Source organism: Chionomys nivalis, chromosome 4 (assembly GCF_950005125.1).
Source record: "Chionomys nivalis chromosome 4, mChiNiv1.1, whole genome shotgun sequence".
NCBI classification, from domain to species: Eukaryota; Metazoa; Chordata; class Mammalia; order Rodentia; family Cricetidae; genus Chionomys; species Chionomys nivalis.
In genome coordinates, this window is record NC_080089.1 from 115,865,403 (window position 1) to 115,874,296 (window position 8,894).

At 46.1% G+C, this 8,894-nt stretch overlaps 1 non-coding gene across 1 annotated transcript; it reads right to left on the bottom strand.

The window, feature by feature from the left end:
- Positions 1-8,547: 8,547 nt before the first annotated feature.
- On the bottom strand, positions 8,548-8,654 carry LOC130874053 (U6 spliceosomal RNA). The gene has a single exon (XR_009057096.1). It is a non-coding gene; the product is annotated as a U6 spliceosomal RNA (small nuclear RNA).
- Positions 8,655-8,894: the final 240 nt, after the last annotated feature.

The following is an 8,894-nucleotide window of genomic DNA, read 5'->3' on the forward strand; positions in this document are numbered from 1 at the left end:
CGTGCACTTACCTCCGACCTCCCTGTACATAGGGTGTAGACTTTGCAAGCACTAAGAAGGCTTCAAATCCCTTCCTCAAGATGATCTTGAACCCCCCACACAGTTGAAGATAACCTTAAATGTATCCTCCATTCACCTCCCTAAGTAATGAGATTATAGACCTGGGTCCCCACGCCGGGTTTATGTGGAGCCGGAATCAAACCCAGGGCTTTGTGCAAGCGAGGCAAACACTACCAACAAAGCTGCACCCTCAGCCCCACTTCCCCCTATTTTATTTTATCTTATTTTATAAATATGGGTGTTTTCCTGGATGTGTGATCATGGACCATGCATGTGCCTGACCCCGTGGGATCTGTGGAACTGGAATTAGATAATTGTGAGCTGCCATGGAGGTGCTGGACCTGAACCCAAGTCGGAGCAACAAGTGCTCCCGACACTAGGCCAGCTCAGTCTTCTCTCGCACTTTGAAGAAAACTCTTCTTCAAAATCCAGGCCGGACAAGGCTTGCACACGCCTTTAATCCCAGCACTTGGGAGGCAGAGTCCCAGAGTCCTGAGGATCTCTGACAGTCTGGTCTACATAGTGAGTTACAAGCCAGCCAAGGCTACACAATGAAGCCCTGTCTCAAAAAAAAAAAAAATCAAAGTCAAATGTCCTATCTAGAAAGACATCCTCAATGCCCCAAAGCTGTTCTCATTTGTGTGTGTGTGTGTGTCCCTCTGCATCAAATTTTACCGATTATTTCCCAGCACTACACCTTAAACATTCAGTGATCCGTTTTCCTCTAGATAACAGAGTCCAGGTTGGACTATCAGTACTTATTCTTAGCATATGTCCCTACTACCTACTGCACTGAGGGTGTTGAGTTAACACTCACTGAATGAACAGTCAGGTGGAGGGTGCACACAGGCGCAGGTGCACACAAGTGCGGGGAGCATACAGGTGCAGGTGCACACAGGTGCTGGGTGCACACAGGTGTAGGGATACACACAGGTGCAAGTTGCATACAGGTACAGGGTGCACACAGGTGCAGGGGTGCACAGAGATGCAGGGTGCACACAGGTGAAGATATACATACAGGTGCATGAATGCACACCAGTGTAGAGTACACACAGGTGTAGAATGCACACAGGTGCAGTGATGCAACAGCTGCAGGTTGCACACAGGTTCCTGGGTACATACGGGTGCAGGGTGCATACAGCTGCAGGGTGCACACAAGTTCAGGGTACACACAGCTGCATGGTGCACACAGGTGCAGGGATACACACAGCTGCAGGGTGCACACAGGTTCAGGGTACACACAGCTGCAGGGTGCACACAGGTGCAGGGTGCACAGAGGTGCGGGGCACACACAGGTACAGGAGTGCACATAGGAGCAGAGTACACACAGGTGCAGGGTGCACACAGATTCAGGGTACACACAGGTGTAGGATGCACACAGGTACAGGGGTACACACAGGTGCAGGGTACAAACGGGTGCAGGGTGCACATGGGTACAAGAGTGCATACAGGTACAGGTGTACACAGGAGCAGAGTGCACACAGATGCAGGTGTGCACACAGGTTGAGGGATACATACAGGTTCAGGGTACACACAGGTGCAGGTGTGCACACAGGTGCCGGGTGCATACCTGTAACTCTGGCATTTAGGCTAAGGTAGGAGGTTTACAAATTCAAGTCTAGCGTGGACTGTATATTAAGACCTTGTCTTTAAAATAATGAACAAGCACCATGATCATGCCAAAGGGTTCTTGATCCATCAAAGTTATGTCAACCTTCTGAACTCTGGTTTTTATTTATTTTTATTTATTTATTTATATATATATATATATATATATATATTTGAGACAGGGTTTCGCTGTATCTTTGGAGTCTGTCCTGGAACTAGTTCTTGTAGACCAGGCTGGCCTTGAACTCAGAGACCCACCTCCCCAAGAGCTGGGATTAAAGGCACATGCCACCATGAGGTAAAAGCTATGCAACATAAAATTTACTGTTTTTAATGACTTTAAAAATATACAATTCATTATATTGTATTTAATGGTTTTTTAATGTATTTAAAGTGTCACATAGCATTATCACTACATTAGCCCAAAACACTTGAAAAGGAAGCCACATACCCATAACAGTCAACCCTCGTCTCCTCAGCTCCCAGCTCTCGGCAGCAATGAAATTAGCACATCTCTATGGCTTCTCTCTCTCTCTCTTTCTCTCCCCCACACCCAAGTGGTAGCATTTTTAAATTGTTTAATGTTTGTTTATTGTGTGTACATGTGCACATGTGTGCACCACAGTGCTCAGATGAAGGACAGAGCACAGCTCTTGGGAGTTGGTTCTCTGTTTCCACTACATGGGGCCTGTGGATCACATCACGTGATTGTGTGGATCACACTCAAGTGTCAGGCTTGATAGCAAGTGCCTTAACCCACTGAGCCACCTCATTAGCCCTTTCATTTTCTTATTCTGGATATTTCTCATAAATTAGACCACACATTACATGGCCTTTTGCATCTGGCCATATGCATTTGGTGTATCCACTCACTAATTATTTGATGGCCATTTGAGCTGTTTCTTCCTTTTAGCTAAAGTAGATAATACTGCTAAAGCTCTATGGACAAGTTTTCGTGTGAACATACGCTTGTTTTCTTCAGATGATGTGTCTAGAAATGAAGGAGCCGTGACACTTGGTAATCCTAGAGTCTTAGTCAGGATATCTATTGCTGAGATGAAATACCGTAACCAAAACACGAGATGGGTAGGAAAGGGTTTATTTGACTTACACTTCCATATCGCTGTTCGTCATAAAGGAAGCCACAGGAGCCCAAACACGGCAGAAACCTGGAGGCAGGAGCTGATACAAAGGCCATGGAAGGGTGATGCTTACTGACTTGTTTCCCATGGCTTGCTCAACCTGCTTTCCTAGAGAACGCAGGACCACCATACCAGAGATGACACTACCTCCAATGGGCTGGACCCTCATACATCAACCGCTAGTTAAGAAAATGCCTTAGAGCTGAGTCTTAGGGAGGCATTTTCTAACTTGAGGTTCCTTCCTTTCAGATAGCTCTAGCTTGTGTCAAGTTGGCATAAGACCCGCCAGCACAACTGACCCCTTGTCAACTCGATACACAAACACATCATTGTCAGCCACAACCTTTCCTTTCTCATCCATCCCCAAGATCTCACATTTAAAACATACATAACTATAAAAGTTCCACAGTCTTTACAAATTCAAACACATTAAAATTTTCGTCCCTTTTAAATAGCTGATGTCTTTCAAAATCGAAAGTTCAGTCTCCTATTGTGGGCTCCAGTTTCTTTTTACTATAAGCAATATCCCTATATCCTGTGTGTGTGTGCGTGTGTGTGTGCATGTGTGTGTACCATGGCATGCATGTGGAGACCAGAGGACAACTTGGAAGGGTCAGTTCTCTCCTTCTATAACGTGATACCTGGATATCAAACTCAGGTTGTCAGGCTTGTCAGCAAGTGTCTTTAACCACTGGGCCATTTTTCTGGTCCTGCTTCTGTGTATGAGTGTTTTGCCAGGGGTATGTATATATACCCCATGCATGTGTGGTGCCTGCAGAAGTCAGAAGGGGGCAGTGGATCTCCTAGAAAGAGACTTATAAATGGTTGCTAGTCACCATGTGGATGCTAAGAACCAAACTCAAATCCTCTGCAAGAACAAAAAGCAAGCCAGCTCTCCAGCCCCCTTCTTTCGCTTTTGAGACAGGATCTTGTTATGAAGCCCAGGCTGACCTGGATGCACACCCATCTGTCTTATCCTCCCAGGAGCTGAGAGCACAGGCTTGCACCACTCACACCGTGCACAAGCACCTTTGAAGTTATTTTTAATTCCCTATCTTATAGATATAATGCAATTTGTTTAGGATTGTCAAAGACAAACTATTTACTTAGTACATCTATTATTTCCCCTGTAGAAAAAAAAAAAAGATCAGAATCTGGAGAACAGATTAGAATAAAGAAAGCCGGGACTATAGCCTAGCAGCAGAACACCTGTCTCACTTACACAGTCCTGGCTTCTATCCCCAACACCACACACAAAAAAAAGGGGACGGTAAGAGATCCCACTTTGGGGCTGGGGAGATGGTGCAGTAGACACACAGGCTCAGTGGACACATGGGACTGGGGTGATGGCTCAGTGGTTACACAGGGATTGGGGGTTGCTCAGTGGATACACAGGGCTGGAAGGCGGTGGCTGAGTGGACACACTGGGCTGCCAGGGGTGGCTCAATGGTTACATGAAGCTGGAGTATTTCAGTGGTTAAGATCACTTCCTGCTTTTGCAGATGCCCCAAGTTCAGTTTCCAGCACCCATTTCAGATGTTTCCCTCCCACCTGTAACTCCAGCTCCAGGGGGTTCCATATGCTGCTCCGAGGATACTCACATACCCCTTCCCATCTGTACATATATAATTAAAACTTGGGGAGGAAGATAAAAATTTTTAGGAGAGAGATAGCACCTTGATTTTTCATGCCATCACAGGGAGACTGAGATTTTCAATTTTATTTGACAGATGGGAGGTGATAATGGATGTCTCTCATCTGGGGAGCATGAGAACCAAAGAACAGAAGCTGGAAGCTTAGGCAGGATGTGTGTGGTCCAAAGTGAAGGAACAACAGCCCCACTGTTCATGTGAGGCCGCTCCTGCTCCTGTCAATGGGCAGCAGGGACAGCAGAGCTCCCAGCATAGCCCGTGGTCTCGGCTCCCTGTGGGACAGGAGAACTGTGCTTGCTATCACTAAGCTGATCATTAAAGTCCAAAACTTATTTTGAATTTAACCAGTTACATCCTGGACAGCATAGGCAGGTTAAGCCGATTCATGCAGACAAAGTTTTTCACCTTCAAAACAGAAATAAATGCTTTTGGGGGAAGGAAAGCATGCCTAATTGGGGCTTTGAGATGCATGAGTTGAATAATACAGCATCCTGTTGTTGAATAAAATCGTTGTGCTGGTTTCTGCGCACCTTGGTGGTTTCCGTCGAAGCTCCTTCCCTGCCTTCTGCATCCCACCTGAGAAGCTGTTTTCTCCCGTCCATCTCTGTGTAGGTCACCGTGCTTAAGCTACAGTGCTCACTGCTTGCTTTCTCTCTCGCTCATTTCTATAGTCACTCCTGCAATTATGTTGCTTTCCTGAGGACGGCTAAAAATGTACCTGTAGCGAGAGATTGTAAATGCAAGATAAATGCTTGATGAGCTGCAATTAGGGGTTCCCGAAAATAAATACCAGGTGAAGGCTGGCACTGCGCATCAGAGAGCGCGGGAGAGGTGAGGGACACATTCCCTGCGTTTTTAACAAAGGACCAAAATGAAGGAGATTCATCAGTAATACCACCACTTAGAGATAACTGCCTTTAATAGATGACATCATTAACAGAGGCTACTGACCCTCTGCCTTGGCAGACAGATCAACCCAAGTGTCCCAGAAAGCAATTTCAAAGGTGTGGGACACACAAAGCTTCCCGTGTATGGAATTTGTGTTTCAACATGACAGCTGTGGAGGAGCCTAGCCTGTGCTGGAGATAATGCCAGGGCAGAGAGGAAGAGGAAGAAAAGCCCCGTGTTCTCCCTTCCTTTCTTCTTCAGTCTTATGTCGGTGGCCAGCCTCAACAAAATTACCTTTCTTCCAGAATGGAGGCATGGAAATTTAGAAATATAGTAAAGAGTACAAAGACACGAATGAAAATAATAAAACACAGAAACATATAGGGTAGTATCAGGAGGGAACTTCTGTGAGTACTGAAAATTTGTCCATGTTTACTTTTCAACTGGTTAATACACCCCTGATTTCAAAAGGCAGGAGCAGAACAGAAGGACTGCATTAACACACAAATTGAAAGTCTTGGGGTACAGTCACCCCTCAGGCCCTTGACTCAGGCCCTAGACCAAACACTCTGTAGGCAAACCACTCCCTGCGTGGAATCCCAAGTTATTTCCATGAAGGATCCTGGAACTTAGTTGGATCCTTAGTCTTTTGTTTTAGGCAGGAACCAGCTACTTCCCTATTTCAGGAGCACAAGGTCTGGCGACTAGCCACACCTGTTGACAATAGCCTTGATTGAGCAGATCTCTGATTTACCTTTGTTTGAGTTAATTGTCAATGAACTAAAAACAAGTCCCAAACTCTCTGACCTTTGGCCTCTTTGGGCCTTCACAGTCTTACACATACATACATACACACACAGAGGAATAATGTGCTTCAGAAGAGGTTAGTCTTCATCTCGACCCCACAGGAGCTTCGTAAGGTAGTTTGTAACACAGAATCCACCTTGGGAAAGGCAAGGGCTTTTCCTCCATGCCAGTCAGACATTGGTCCCAGGCTGCCACGGGCAGGAAGGCAAACAGCGTGCTTTCCAGGTCTCAGTGGCCAGGGTGTCCTCAGCTGCTGGAGGGCAATCCCTAAGGCAGACGAAGTGCGGGGTGCAGGCTGTAGCACCTGCTTCAGCTCAGGGTCTGTACACAGAAGCAGTAGAAGCGCCTGCTCCCTGCGCTCTTTGCCTTCTGACGCAGGGTACCCTTCCATGTTCCACCCACCATGTCAGGTACTGGAGCTAACTTGCTCCAGCCTTGGTTATGTCTGAAAGAAGTTTCTGGATGCAAAGCAAGAGCTCTTCCCCCTCCCCTGCCCAGCCACATCCATAGGATGAAGCTTCTGTCTCCCTCATTTAAATATTGAGTTCATAACATCAATATGATGGTAGCAGGAAGGCTCTGGTGAGAGCATCAGGAAACCAGTGAGGAACAATTAGGAATTGAATAGGATTAGCGTTCTTGGAAACACGGGGGGGGGGGGGGGGGGGGGCGGTTACGGTTCTCACAGAGGACCAGAGTTCAGTTCCCAGCACCCACATCAAATGGATCACAACTACGTGTAACTCCAACTCCGGACCTCTTACACCATCTTCTGTCTTTGGAAGGCAACTACAACCTATGCATGTGTGCGTGCGTGCACACACACGGGTATGCATGTGTGTACATGGGTGTGCGTGTGTGCTAAGCCAATGTTTAAATAAAACACACGAGAGCTTATTTCTTCTCTCCCTGCCATCTTCTTTGTGTGAGATGATACAGTGAGATCTGCAAACTTGAAATAGGTGTTCCTCAGATACCAGCTCTGAGGAGGACTTAGACGTTCGAGCCATGATTTGTTCAGAACACCACCATCTGAAAAGGAACTGCTTCAGTTGCTTGCTTTCTCCTCCATATTATAAAACACCTGGCAGAAGCACCAGAGAAAAGAAGGATTTATTTGAGCTCACGGTTTTGGGGTGCAATTCACTAAGGTTGCAAAGGCATAGCAGCAGGTGGCTGGTCACGGCGCAAATGCAGTCAGGAAGCAGAGAGATGAACGCTGTTGCTGGCTCATGTTCTAATTTCCGTTCACTCTGGAGCACCCAGTCCCTGGAATGGTTCTGCTCACATTTAGGGTGGATCTTTCTACTTCAATAAACCCAGGCTAGGAACCTCCCTAAAGACATACACCAAGATGCATCTGCTGGATGATTCTAGATCCCATCACAATATTGCTATCACAGCGCAGACTGCCATCCAGAGGTCTGCCATCTGTCTCCGCTCCAGGCAGCAGGTCACGTACGGAGTAGAAACAAAGACGGCCAGTCATTGCCAAGTTTAGTCTTGATGCCCGGTCAGAAGATCTGCCTGGATTTTGAACTTCTCAGTCTCCAGATCCATAAGAAATACCGAGTCATCCCATGTACAATAACTATCCTAAGACAACTATCTTTTTGTTAGAATTATTTCAAACAAAGTATTTGAAAGCTAGGGTTTGTAGCAAGCACTTGTACTCCCAGGCCTCCTGCAGTAAGATTGAGACAGAATTCCTGGATGCTGGCATAGTGTAAGGGAAGAACCAGTGAGCAGGGCACCATGTCACAAACAAGGTAGAAGGTGAGGACCAACATCCAATGATGTTCTCTGACCTCCAAATCCATGCTATGGCAAGTGTACACACACACACACACACACACACACACACACACTACACATGCACAGAAAAGGGCTTCTAAAAACAAGATACCTGAAATTTAAAGTTGCTCTTAAGATTTTTCTCTTATCACTGTTTTTTGTTTTATTTGTTTCTTTTAGTTTTTAAGACAGGGTTTCTCTGTGTAGCCCTGACTGTCCTAGAACTTGCTCTGTAGACCAGGTTGGCCTCACACTCACAGAAATCCACCTGCCTCTGCCTCCTGAGTGCTGTGATCAAAGGTGTGCGCCACCACCACCCAGCTGTATCACTGGTTTTAAGTAACTATGGTATCCTCCATATTGCTTTGTGTGTGAGTGTGTGCTTGTGCACACTTGGCTATTCCTGGAGGATCTTGAATCCATGAAGTTCTAGTTTCCACCAACCTTGTGAAATGTTCATTCGTTATTTCTTTAACTTTTTCACATAGGGTTTTACTACATAGCCCAGGCTGATCTGGAACTTGCAATCCTCCTGAATCAACATGGCATCTTCAACTTTTTTTAAAGATTGATTTATTTATTTTTATTTATTTATTTTTTATATGGAACACATCACGAATTTGTGTGTCATCCTTGCGCAGGGGACATGCTAATCTTCTCTGTATCGTTCCAATTTTAGTATATGTGCTGCCAAAGCAAGCACGATTTATTTATTTTTAATCATCTATTCATCAGGGAGAGGTGTGGGTATCTCCATGGGAGTGTGGTGTCTGCAGGGGCTGGGAGAGGGTCTTGGATCCTCTGGAGTTACAGGTGGTTGGGTCTTCTGCAAGAGTGGCCGGCATTCTAACTGCTAAGCCGTCTCTCCAGCCCCTTCCAATGTTTTCTCACGTCTCTTCCCACTCTTCCTCTCCTTGGGAGCTCCTGCTGTGCTCCCTGTTGT